Source organism: Lissotriton helveticus, chromosome 5_1 (genome assembly GCF_964261635.1).
Source record: "Lissotriton helveticus chromosome 5_1, aLisHel1.1, whole genome shotgun sequence".
Lineage (NCBI taxonomy): Eukaryota > Metazoa > Chordata > Amphibia > Caudata > Salamandridae > Lissotriton > Lissotriton helveticus.
This window is the reverse complement of record NC_136065.1, coordinates 165,893,305-165,906,097: the sequence shown is the minus strand read 5'-3', so window position 1 is coordinate 165,906,097 and position 12,793 is coordinate 165,893,305.

The window sequence follows — 12,793 nt, the reverse complement described above, 5'->3', positions numbered from 1 at the left end:
GAACCCTCAAGTGTGAGCACATGCTTAGCTCAATGGACAACATTGCACTTCTTATTTTTGGATAACTGTCCTAAAGAGGGAATGTAGCAGGAACAGTCCACAGCAGCTCAATATGTGCCACTACTTTAAATGTGAAGTTCAATGGTTACCACTGACCATGATGCAGTTAAAGGTACATTTCACCAAACCTTGGACAAAAACCTGCCTTGGCTGCTGTTAAATATGATGCATGTTTCTTATTCTGAATGCTACAACAGCTGAGTAATTATTGGGCAGTGGAAAAGAGCAAATATTTGAACTAATTTGAGGTGATTATGTCTGACTCAGTGAAAGAGCTAATGTTTACTTATAGCTTTAAAGGCTTTTCATCAGTCTCCAGAAGTAATTCCTGCTGAAGGACATTTTATTTTTGGGGGATTTTTTTTTCTAAACTGAGACAATTGGAGAATTTCTGAATGACAGTGATGTGAGACCTTATGAGTGCCTAATACTATCTAGAAATAGAGAATATGTGACGTTATTACATTTCGCAGCTAAACGCTGCAGAACAATAATGTGCCATGGCCAGAGGTGAACCTTAATTAGGTTAAGAGGTACCTGAGATTGACAGCTGTCATTATAACGCAGATTATTTAAAAAAACAGTTATGCCTGAAGTATAAAGCTACATAGGACCTCCTTCGGGGTTGGGGGGATGGCAGCACCATTATAAATAGAGTGTTCCCTGTCAAAACAAACTTGCCCATACCTCATCCCATTTGAAGTTGGGGGAACTTCAGGGCTTCCGATGGCCGAGCCTCAGCTGGCTTCATCGTTACAAACCCCTTTACCCAATGGTGCACCCAGGCTGCTGGGTCACAGTGGCATAACACAATTCGAAGGTACCCCATTGCAAAGTACATGGAGGGGGCCCCAATGCTCTGGACCCAGTCAAGAGCTCTCAGGTGAGGGGCCTGCTGCTCATGCGCAGTGCCGAAGGGAGCCACCAGGAGCACAAGGGCTAATGTTGTATCACTGCTGGGTCACAGCAGATTTTTCCCGCCTGGACCTACCATGTGAGGCATTACTGACTCATGCAAAGAAAACAAAGGACCTCATGGACAAGCTGAAAAATCCTTGCATATTAGGCCTATTCTTTGTTTACCAAAATACTATGCCCACTTTGTGAGTTTTCCTAAAATGACAACTGAATCCAAAAGCACAAATTAATCATGGGGTTCACTTGACATTGAGCTCTGCCTTCATAGCACCTTCCACAACTGTAGGCACAGAGATCCCATCTGGTAGGATGTCCAAAAGTGGTTGGCGGGTCTTCACCAGGTGGACAGAATTAAGAGTCTCCAATGACTTGCTGTTCTGGTCAGATGATGGGCTGCACTCTACACTTTAAATGAGTCTCCTATCCTTGAGTTATACCAATCGGAAACCTGAGGGATCCTAATAATCGATTTATATGTGGAAGACCAAGGTACTCTTCGTTGCTTTCATTACATTATTTTGAGTGCAACCATACCACGTTCAAAAGGTATCAAGGTTTCATGCTATCAGAAAGGAACCTGTGGCATCATAAACAAGCAATTGCTTTCCAAAGAGAAACCTGAAATGTTAGGGGTCTATTAGTATGGCGTGTGGATCGCCACGGCCTTACTGGCAGTGGCCATCCGCACGCCAAAACACCCCGCCGGTAGGCCCTTTACCCCGCCATATTAGCATGGTGGGGGGTACCACGGCGGACAGAAGGACAGTCCGCCACTTTTCCACTGGTAGGTATTTGTGATGATTGCGTACCGGGCGGAAATGGCCCACAATATGGATAGTGGCGGTTTCAAGCCTTTCCATAGAGGAGACTCCACCATGGAAAGGCATGCAGAGTTTTCTTTGGGGGCCCGTTGTGGGACCCCATGGGGGGTGGGGAGGTGGGGGCAGCACTTGGGGGTACCATGGAACCCCCCAACATTGACACGCACAAGGTGGCAGGCACTGCGCGGTGCCTGTCACGTTATGCATGCCAATGCACAACATGCATATATTGCATTGTGGCAGGTGCTGCTCACAGCACCACCCGTCACAATGCAATACATGCGGGATGCCACCGCCACCGTGGCGATGGCATCCTAATTGCCGGTGCAGGACCCCCGCACCACTGGCGGCCGGTCCCAGCACCGCTAGGGTGGCGGGCGCACTGAAGTACGCCCGCCATCCTAATAGATCCCTTAGTTTGGTTTCAGTGAAGCCAGAGTTCCTCTATGCTCCCCCCGGTCCTGTGAACTGAGTGGAAATGCTTTACACCCCACCACTGGATCTTCCACATGGCTCCTATAGTCACCGATTGCACACAATTCAGAATACATCGTCCCTACTGTTTTGACTAGCTATCATTTTGGTCCTCAAAGGGCATTGGTGTTTGATCCTTAACTAGATATTTATCTTTGTAAATCCCGGTCGGACTCCCCTTGCCATATGTGTAGTGTGCTTTAAACTTAACTTCATTTTTTTTTCAAAAATAGCATTTGTAATTTTTGTTAAACAATGTAAAGTTTTTATTTTGACCCTCAAAGTGTCTCGTTCTTCAAAGCGGAATAATCTATATAATGAATTAGCTGCCACCATCCCTGCAGGTTTTCAAGAATGTTAGGCTGCAGATTATGGTGAATGAGTTGTTGTTACATTATTGCACTTGCATTTGCACAATGAAAATATAATTTTGTGTTAGGTAGTGCAGAACCAACGTTCTTACCACAACTTGGGATCAAGCTGGCCAAAGCTTGTGGACATATGTAGTATATAAAACCTGTAAAAGTACTGTGAAAATCAATTTTAGCACTTTACTCTCATGGCAACAGGCAGAGCAGAGCAAGGATCACTAAGAGAGGCGTAGTGGGTAAGAAACCCAGAAATAAGCAGCACACGCACTAACACTCAAAAAATCAATGCAGAGCCAGTGTTTTAGCTCCATAAAAGAAATCAAATTCAGGTTAATTTACAAATTGGAATCCCTCTAAAAGTGCCTTGAAGAATAACTAGGATGCAAATCATGTGCGCCAATGTAGAGGCATCCTACCCCGTAAATCTTGTCTGTTTTCGTTATCTGAAAGGTGCCATGTATGAATTTGTGCTGCAATAGGTCCTAACTCTAAAAGCGGATCACTGACAAAATATCGAGGAGCAGAATATCGAGCTGCCAGAATATCGATGAGAAAATATCGAGTGACAGAATATTGAGTTTCTGTCTACAAACCAGTACAAAAAAATCGAATCCTAAATATCGCTGTCAATAATATAGTTTGCAAAAATATCGACTTTTTTAAATGTCATAAAAGTAATATCAAATTAATTAAACAATATATATAATTAAGTAAAACATACTAAAAATAATTTAAAAATGTTTAAATTAATAAATAATAAATGTTATGTAAAAAATAAACAGGCATTTTTTATTACATATTACCTTAATAATGTTAAAAAATTATTATTATTTTTAATCATAAAATGTAAAAAACATAATTTAAAATACAATGACATACATATATATATATATATATATATATATATATATATATATATATATATATATAAAGAAACCTATAATATTAATATATATTTTTTATTATAATAAGTTAAAACATTAACATAAATATATAAAAAAAAAATTACACTACATTAAATATAACAATACTGAAGACGTTGCATAGCGTAAAGGATAAAATTACTTTTTCCACTCCAAAGAAGGGTACAGTAGGGAAAGAGTTGGCTAGCGGGTGGATAAAAATTACTATTTCCACTCCAGTGAGTGGAACAGTAGAGAAAGTGATGGATAGCAGCTGGGTAAAAATTACTATTCCAAATCCAGAGAGTGCAACAGTATTGAAAGTGTTGGATAGCAGGAGGGTAAAAATTCCTATTTCCACTCCAGCGAATGCATCAGTAGGGAAAGGATTGGATAGTGGGTGAGAATAATTTAATATTCCCACTCCACCAAGTGTAACACTCTTGCAATATAACTTCACATTAATTAACAAGTCATTATTTTTTTTAATTGATTTACCTCCCACCATTTTCTCTTATAAAGGTCACCTACAATATTGTAAAATATTAATACATTAACATAATTTATTAACAATTATTTAATTAACTAATAACCATTATCAATAAAATGAATAACCATCAAATCTAAATTAATTCACACAATTAACACTATAAAATAACTTTTAAGAAATATAATATAACAAATAATAAAAATGACATTAAAACTAAATTACTTCCTACCCTACTCCCCTATCAACACCTCAACCCACTCCTAAAAAAAGTACACAATTAACATATTTATAAATTCATTATTAATAATTAATATCTAATTAATTATTAATCAATGGAAAAATAACACAATTAACATAATTACCAATTAATTAATATTTGTTATTAATCAATGTATAAATAATTAATAATACATTAATTAACTTAATAACAATATAACATTATTAAATACTGAATTAATAATTAATAAAATAATTAATCAATTCTTTTCAATTAAATTACTTCCCACCCTATTCCCCTATAAACCCACAACCCACTACAGAATTAAATCATGCAAAAAGTAATCAACATATAATTAATAAATTCTAAATAATTCTTATAAAAGTATATTATAATTAAATTACTTCCCACCCTATTCCCCTATAAGCCCACAACCCGCTATGGAATTAAATTACACAAAAATGATTTAACAGAAAATTCATGACTTTAAAAAAATTCATACAAAAATAATACATACTTTTAACATATATACTAACACTTAAAACACAAAAAAATCGATATTTTTAACAACTATATTATGACTGTCGATATTACTAACTTCGATATTATGAAAAACGATAGTTCTTACCTGCATTTTGATATTCTGCACCTCTATATTTTTTAAAGTTGATATTATGTCCACTCGATATTTCAAACTCAATATTTTGCCAAATAGATATTTAAAATTCAATATTTTGCCACATCTACACTAGGCGTGGGCGATTAACTCTGCTCCGCTCAAGGAGTTTGCAAAGTTTTTTCCACTCCGCGATCCATCTAGAGTGCATAGTTCAGAACAACTCTGTGTAGCGGGGTGGAGCGGAGTTTTTCTTCTCTCCCGGCTCGCCAACATTAAGTTAGTGAGCATGGGTGAAGAAAATCCGATGCTAGACCACCTCCTAGCGAAATTTCTCAACACAGGTGGTTGCGGGCAGTCGCAGCAGTTTGCTACTGCTTGCATTGAGAAACCTGCTGCTCACGTTGAGGAAGCTGCCGCTCGAATAGAACATCTACTCGAATGGCAGAAAGAAGCTGCACCCTCTTGCACTGCATGTGGCACAATTAACGCTGATTTTACAGTGTGAGACAAAATCCTGGTGCTAAAAATCAGCACCAACAGTGTGACTTACCTCACTCCGCCACTTGTCACTTTGCTGAGTTAAGCATGCAGGAAATCCGCGAACCTCACTCAGGCCTAATCAATACCCTTATACAGGTGTGTTGCAAAAGCATACATGACTTTTCACTATTCATAGGCCAAGTATATCTGCTTTGTCAGATGTATTCACAACCACAATAATAAACCTATAAACTTTGACAATGCATTTTACAATTCAGAACATACACACTTTAGCATTAACGTAGCCTGAACAACTTTTACATTTTGCAACATATAAATCTGAGGGTATTGGCTTTATCATGATGAGACCTTCTCTTAAGGACATCTATATCACATTTGTTATAGCTTTCAACAACTTCTAAGAGACATAAGGGGATATTCTCAAGAACGTGCGATAACTATCGCCAAAATCAGTTAACGCAATGTCTCATATCACCATCTATCACAGGAAAATAACTCTGTGTTAATGTCCTATTCAAAACACGGCAGTACCATGCGATAGTCTCACAATAAAGCGTCAAATGACCGTGTTAAAATGAACGCGCAACCTAAAAAATGCGAAATGCAAAAAAAGCTGCGATGTCCCAAACCGCGATACAAAAATAAGCGATAACCAGCGACATGCCTGCAATTCCCACGCGCTATGCGAGAAAATGCACCATAAAAGCAGTGAAAAAAAACTGTGAGATGACAATGTACGAGTACAACCCCTTATCCGGGATGTAGTACAAATGTCCACTGTCCCACATCAAATTGACATCTCCTCACAAACAGTCACAATGTTCAAGCTACCAAACTTATAGAGAGGACAAATATTCTGAAGGAAATCATCTTTGATCGAATATGCCCTCTCAGTATAATGGATCAGGAACACTGGTATATGTCAGCCACTAAACTAACCACATGTCCCTAAATAGGAACAATATCTGTAAGATCTTTTGAAGCACCATCCAATCTTCTCATCGACAAACCCATACCACCCAAACCAGCCGTGGCCAAAGTTGCGGAAAAAACTGTCAACAGGGAACTGATAAGATTCATCGAAGAAAACGCTGTCCTCGACCCGTCCCAATCTGGATTCCAAAGCAACCACAGCACCAAGACCATAATACTGGCCGCCACAGATGACATCCGCACCCTATTCAACCAAGGCCACTCTGCAGCCCTGATCCTACTTAACCTATCAGCAGCCTTCGACACCGTCTCCCACTGCACACTCGTCGCCAGACTACACCACGCCGGCATACAAGGAACTGTCCTAGACTGGATTCGATAATTCCTCACCGGAAGAAGCCAAAGGATCAGACTGTCACCCTTCATCTCCGATCCCACTGAAATCCCCTGCGGAGTCCCACAGGGGTCATCACTCAGCCCGACCCTCTTCAACATCTACATGGCCCCCCTCGCCACCATCATCCGTCAACACGGCCTTAACCTCGTATCCTATATTGATAACACCCAGCTCATCCTCTCCCTCACCAAAGACCCCACCACTGCCAGAATCAATTTTCAGAAAGGAATGCAGGACGTAGCAGTCTGGATGACCAACAGCTGCCTAAAGCTCAACGCCGAGAAGGCAGAAGTACTCATTCTCTGAACCACCCCCTCAGCATGGGACAACACCTGGTGGCCCTCCGTGCTCGGCAGCCCACCGACCCCCTCGGACCACACCAGAAACCTCTGCATCATACTTGACTCATCCCTCACCATGAACCGCTAGGTTAACGTCATTGCCTCCAGCTGCTTCAACACCCTCTGCATCCTCTGCAAGACATTCAAATGGATCCCCCCGAGTCAAGGAAGACAGTGACCCATGCACTCATCACCAGCAGAGTGGACTTTGGAAATGCACTCTACGCCCGCATAAACAAGGCCCTACTCCGCAAACTCCAGATGATACAGAACACCGCCGCCAGACTCATACTCGGCATCCCTCGAACATCTACGAAAGCTTCACTGGCTCCCCGTGGAAAAAAGAATCATGTTCAAAATCCTCGCCCACATCTACAAATGCCTTCATAACACTGGACCCAAATACCTCAATGATAGAATCACCATCCACGTACCCAAAAGAAACCTCCGTCCAGCCAACCTCACACTGGCCGAAACCCTGTGCATCCACAGAGCCAGAACAGGCAGAAGATCCTTCTCTTACATCGCGGCCAAGACCTGGAACGAGCTCCCCGGCAGACAACAGATGTGAATCCCTGAACACTTTCAGGAAGACTCTCAAGACCTGGCTCTTCGGCTAACAGTTCTGCAGATCCCCCCCCCCCCACCACATCCCCCCAGTGCCTTGAGACCCTCACGGGTGAGTAGCACACTTACAATTCCCTGATTGATTGATTGATTACTACCACTAACTGGAAGGAGTTTGAAAGCACAAAAAGATATGGAAAATAGGCTATGTCGCAGTAAAATGCCAAAACTCTGTAGAAAATGACAAATGACAAACGTTGCCTGTTCCTGAAAGCTGGTAAGATGGTGATTTTAGCTCCATTGATACCTTTTTCAGGGAAAAAACTGACACTTTCTTCTGCAGCATTTCTTTCACATTTTCCCAAAAAAAGAACTATAATTAGCTGTATTTTAGCCAATTTCTCAGTTTCATTCGAAGCAATCCACAAACCCTGGGCACTTTTAGCATCCATAAGATGTTGGTAGAAAAGGAAGCAAATTTGGCGTGGATACCTTATGTGGACAAAGAATTACAGGGGCTGAAGCGCAAACTATCCCAAATAGCCAAAAATAAGTCTTAACACATGGGTGGTCAGTCGGTCAGAAAATACTTTATTCGGTTAGTTTAAAAACCATAAAAGCATTCTATACACAAATTTGGAATGTTAAAACAGTAATTAGCTGCAAAAAATATCAAACATTAAATAAGCATCAGAAGCAATCAATTAGATTTAAAAAACCTCAGGTCCTTTTTTAAAATTAATTGATGTGAACTAGATCATAAAAATCATTTACATTTTTTCCTCCTTATTCTAACTGCTGCAGAAAGAAAGCTAGCTATACTAAAAATCTCCCAAACATTAGATAGCAACTGTAAATACAAAAGTGCTGGTTTAACTTGTAAGAAACCTTTATCTTTTAGAATTGGGAGGATAAAACTCATCCGAATGTGCAAAAAGTGCTCACAAAAAAAGATAAAGTGCAATGTGTCCTGAGTAGAAAAGTCATCACATGAACATACCCCCAAATCCTCCACCCTCCTCCATCACGGGGGATCAGCAAGAAAGAAATTAAGCTGATTCAATCTGAATCTTACAAGGAGAAAGCGGTGGTTAGGATTGGATACTACATTCAGATAGGGTTCAATTGCACAGGATGTTTTTAACAATTGGTGAGCACGTATGGTTTGTTTTGCCAACTCCCTTTCTTCTCTTTCCATGGAAGCCATGAACAAGTAAGATTCCTTCGCCCATTTCATACCACCTTTTACTAGCTTGTCTGGTGAGTTAAATAACTCTGGCATCCCAGTTTCACTGCCAGCCTATGGACGTAACTCAACCAGGGGATACGATTCACTTGATCTAGAGCCAGGCAATCTCTCATGACTTCAAGTTGAAATCCATTTCAGGAGAGGTGCTATGGGAATTAAATCTTCCAGAAAACTGGTCCCAGTCTCCTGATGCACTGCATGTGGCACAATTAACGCTGATTTTACAGTGTGAGACAAAATCCTGGTGCTAAAAATCAGCACAAACAGTGTGACTTACCTCACTCCGCCACTTGTCACTTTGCTGAGTTAAGCATGCAGGAAATCCGCGAACCTCACTCAGGCCTAATCAATACCCTTATACAGGTGTGTTGCAAAAGCATACATGACTTTTCACTATTCATAGGCCAAGTATATCTGCTTTGTCAGATGTATTCACAACCACAATAATAAACCTATAAACTTTGACAATGCATTTTACAATTCAGAGCATACACACTTTAGCATTAACGTAGCCTGAACAACTTTTACATTTTGCAACATATAAATCTGAGGGTATTGGCTTTATCATGATGAGACCTTCTCTTAAGGACATCTATATCACATTTGTTATAGCTTTCAACAACTTCTAAGAGACATAAGGGGATATTCTCAAGAACGTGCGATAACTATCGCCAAAATCAGTTAACGCAATGTCTCATATCACCATCTATCACAGGAAAATAACTCTGTGTTAATGTCATATTCAAAACACGGCAGTACCATGCGATAGTCTCACAATAAAGCGTCAAATGACCGTGTTAAAATGAACGCGCAACCTAAAAAATGCGAAATGCAAAAAAAGCTGCGATGTCCCAAACCGCGATACAAAAATAAGCGATAACCAGCGACATGCCTGCAATTCCCACGCGCTATGCGAGAAAATGCACCATAAAAGCAGTGAAAAAAAACTGTGAGATGACAATGTACGAGTACAACCCCTTATCCGGGATGTAGTACAAATGTCCACTGTCCCACATCAAATTGACATCTCCTCACAAACAGTCACAATGTTCAAGCTACCAAACTTATAGAGAGGACAAATATTCTGAAGGAAATCATCTTTGATCGAATATGCCCTCTCAGTATAATGGATCAGGAACACTGGTATATGTCAGCCACTAAACTAACCACATGTCCCTAAATAGGAACAATATCTGTAAGATCTTTTGAAGCACCATCCAATCTTCTCATCGACAAACCCATACCACCCAAACCAGCCGTGGCCAAAGTTGCGGAAAAAACTGTCAACAGGGAACTGATAAGATTCATCGAAGAAAACGCTGTCCTCGACCTGTCCCAATCTGGATTCCAAAGCAACCACAGCACCAAGACCATAATACTGGCCGCCACAGATGACATCCGCACCCTATTCAACCAAGGCCACTCTGCAGCCCTGATCCTACTTAACCTATCAGCAGCCTTCGACACCGTCTCCCACTGCACACTCGTCGCCAGACTACACCACGCCGGCATACAAGGAACTGTCCTAGACTGGATTCGATAATTCCTCACCGGAAGAAGCCAAAGGATCAGACTGTCACCCTTCATCTCCGATCCCACTGAAATCCCCTGCGGAGTCCCACAGGGGTCATCACTCAGCCCGACCCTCTTCAACATCTACATGGCCCCCCTCGCCACCATCATCCGTCAACACGGCCTTAACCTCGTATCCTATATTGATAACACCCAGCTCATCCTCTCCCTCACCAAAGACCCCACCACTGCCAGAATCAACTTTCAGAAAGGAATGCAGGACGTAGCAGTCTGGATGACCAACAGCTGCCTAAAGCTCAACGCTGAGAAGGCAGAAGTACTCATTCTCGGAACCACCCTCTCAGCATGGGACAACACCTGGTGGCCCTCCGTGCTCGGCAGCCCACCGACCCCCTCGGACCACACCAGAAACCTCTGCATCATACTCGACTCATCCCTCACCATGAACCGCTAGGTTAACGTCATTGCCTCCAGCTGCTTCAACACCCTCTGCATCCTCTGCAAGACATTCAAATGGATCCCCCCGAGTCAAGGAAGACAGTGACCCATGCACTCATCACCAGCAGAGTGGACTTTGGAAATGCACTCTACGCCCGCATAAACAAGGCCCTACTCCGCAAACTCCAGATGATACAGAACACCGCCGCCAGACTCATACTCGGCATCCCTCGAACATCTACGAAAGCTTCACTGGCTCCCCGTGGAAAAAAGAATCATGTTCAAAATCCTCGCCCACATCTACAAATGCCTTCATAACACTGGACCCAAATACCTCAATGATAGAATCACCATCCACGTACCCAAAAGAAACCTCCGTCCAGCCAACCTCACACTGGCCGAAACCCTGTGCATCCACAGAGCCAGAACAGGCAGAAGATCCTTCTCTTACATCGCGGCCAAGACCTGGAACGAGCTCCCCGGCAGACAACAGATGTGCATCCCTGAACACTTTCAGGAAGACTCTCAAGACCTGGCTCTTCGGCTAACAGTTCTGCAGACCCCCCCCCCACCACATCCCCCCAGTGCCTTGAGACCCTCACGGGTGAGTAGCACACTTACAATTCCCTGATTGATTGATTGATTACTACCACTAACTGGAAGGAGTTTGAAAGCACAAAAAGATATGGAAAATAGGCTATGTCGCAGTAAAATGCCAAAACTCTGTAGAAAATGACAAATGACAAACGTTGCCTGTTCCTGAAAGCTGGTAAGATGGTGATTTTAGCTCCATTGATACCTTTTTCAGGGAAAAAACTGACACTTTCTTCTGCAGCATTTCTTTCACATTTTCCCAAAAAAAGAACTAATATTAGCTGTATTTTAGCCAATTTCTCAGTTTCATTCGAAGCAATCCACAAACCCTGGGCACTTTTAGCATCCTTAAGATGTTGGTAGAAAAGGAAGCAAATTTGGCGTGGATACCTTATGTGGACAAAGAATTACAGGGGCTGAAGCGCAAACTATCCCAAATAGCCAAAAATAAGTCTTAACACATGGGTGGTCAGTCGGTCAGAAAATACTTTATTCGGTTAATTTAAAAACCATAAAAGCATTCTATACACAAATTTGGAATGTTAAAACAGTAATTAGCTGCAAAAAATATCAAACATTAAATAAGCATCAGAAGCAATCAATTACATTTAAAAAACCTCAGGTCCTTTTTTAAAATTAATTGATGTGAACTAGATCATAAAAATCATTTACATTTTTTCCTCCTTATTCTAACTGCTGCAGAAAGAAAGCTAGCTATACTAAAAATCTCCCAAACATTAGATAGCAACTGTAAATACAAAAGTGCTGGTTTAACTTGTAAGAAACCTTTATCTATTAGAATTGGGAGGATAAAACTCATCCGAATGTGCAAAAAGTGCTCACAAAAAAAGATAAAGTGCAATGTGTCCTGAGTAGAAAAGTCATCACATGAACATACCCCCAAATCCTCCACCCTCCTCCATCACGGGGGATCAGCAAGAAAGAAATTAAGCTGATTCAATCTGAATCTTACAAGGAGAAAGCGGTGGTTAGGATTGGATACTACATTCAGATAGGGTTCAATTGCACAGGATGTTTTTAACAATTGGTGAGCACGTATGGTTTGTTTTGCCAACTCCCTTTCTTCTCTTTCCATGGAAGCCATGAACAAGTACGATTCCTTCGCCCATTTCATACCACCTTTTACTAGCTTGTCTGGTGAGTTAAATAACTCTGGCATCCCAGTTTCACTGCCAGCCTATGGACGTAACTCAACCAGGGGATACGATTCACTTGATCTAGAGCCAGGCAATCTCTCATGACTTCAAGTTGAAATCCATTTCAGGAGAGGTGCTATAGGAATTAAATCTTCCAGAAAACTGGTCCCAGTCTCCTGATGAATTATATAAGCTGGCGTGGATTGTGGGA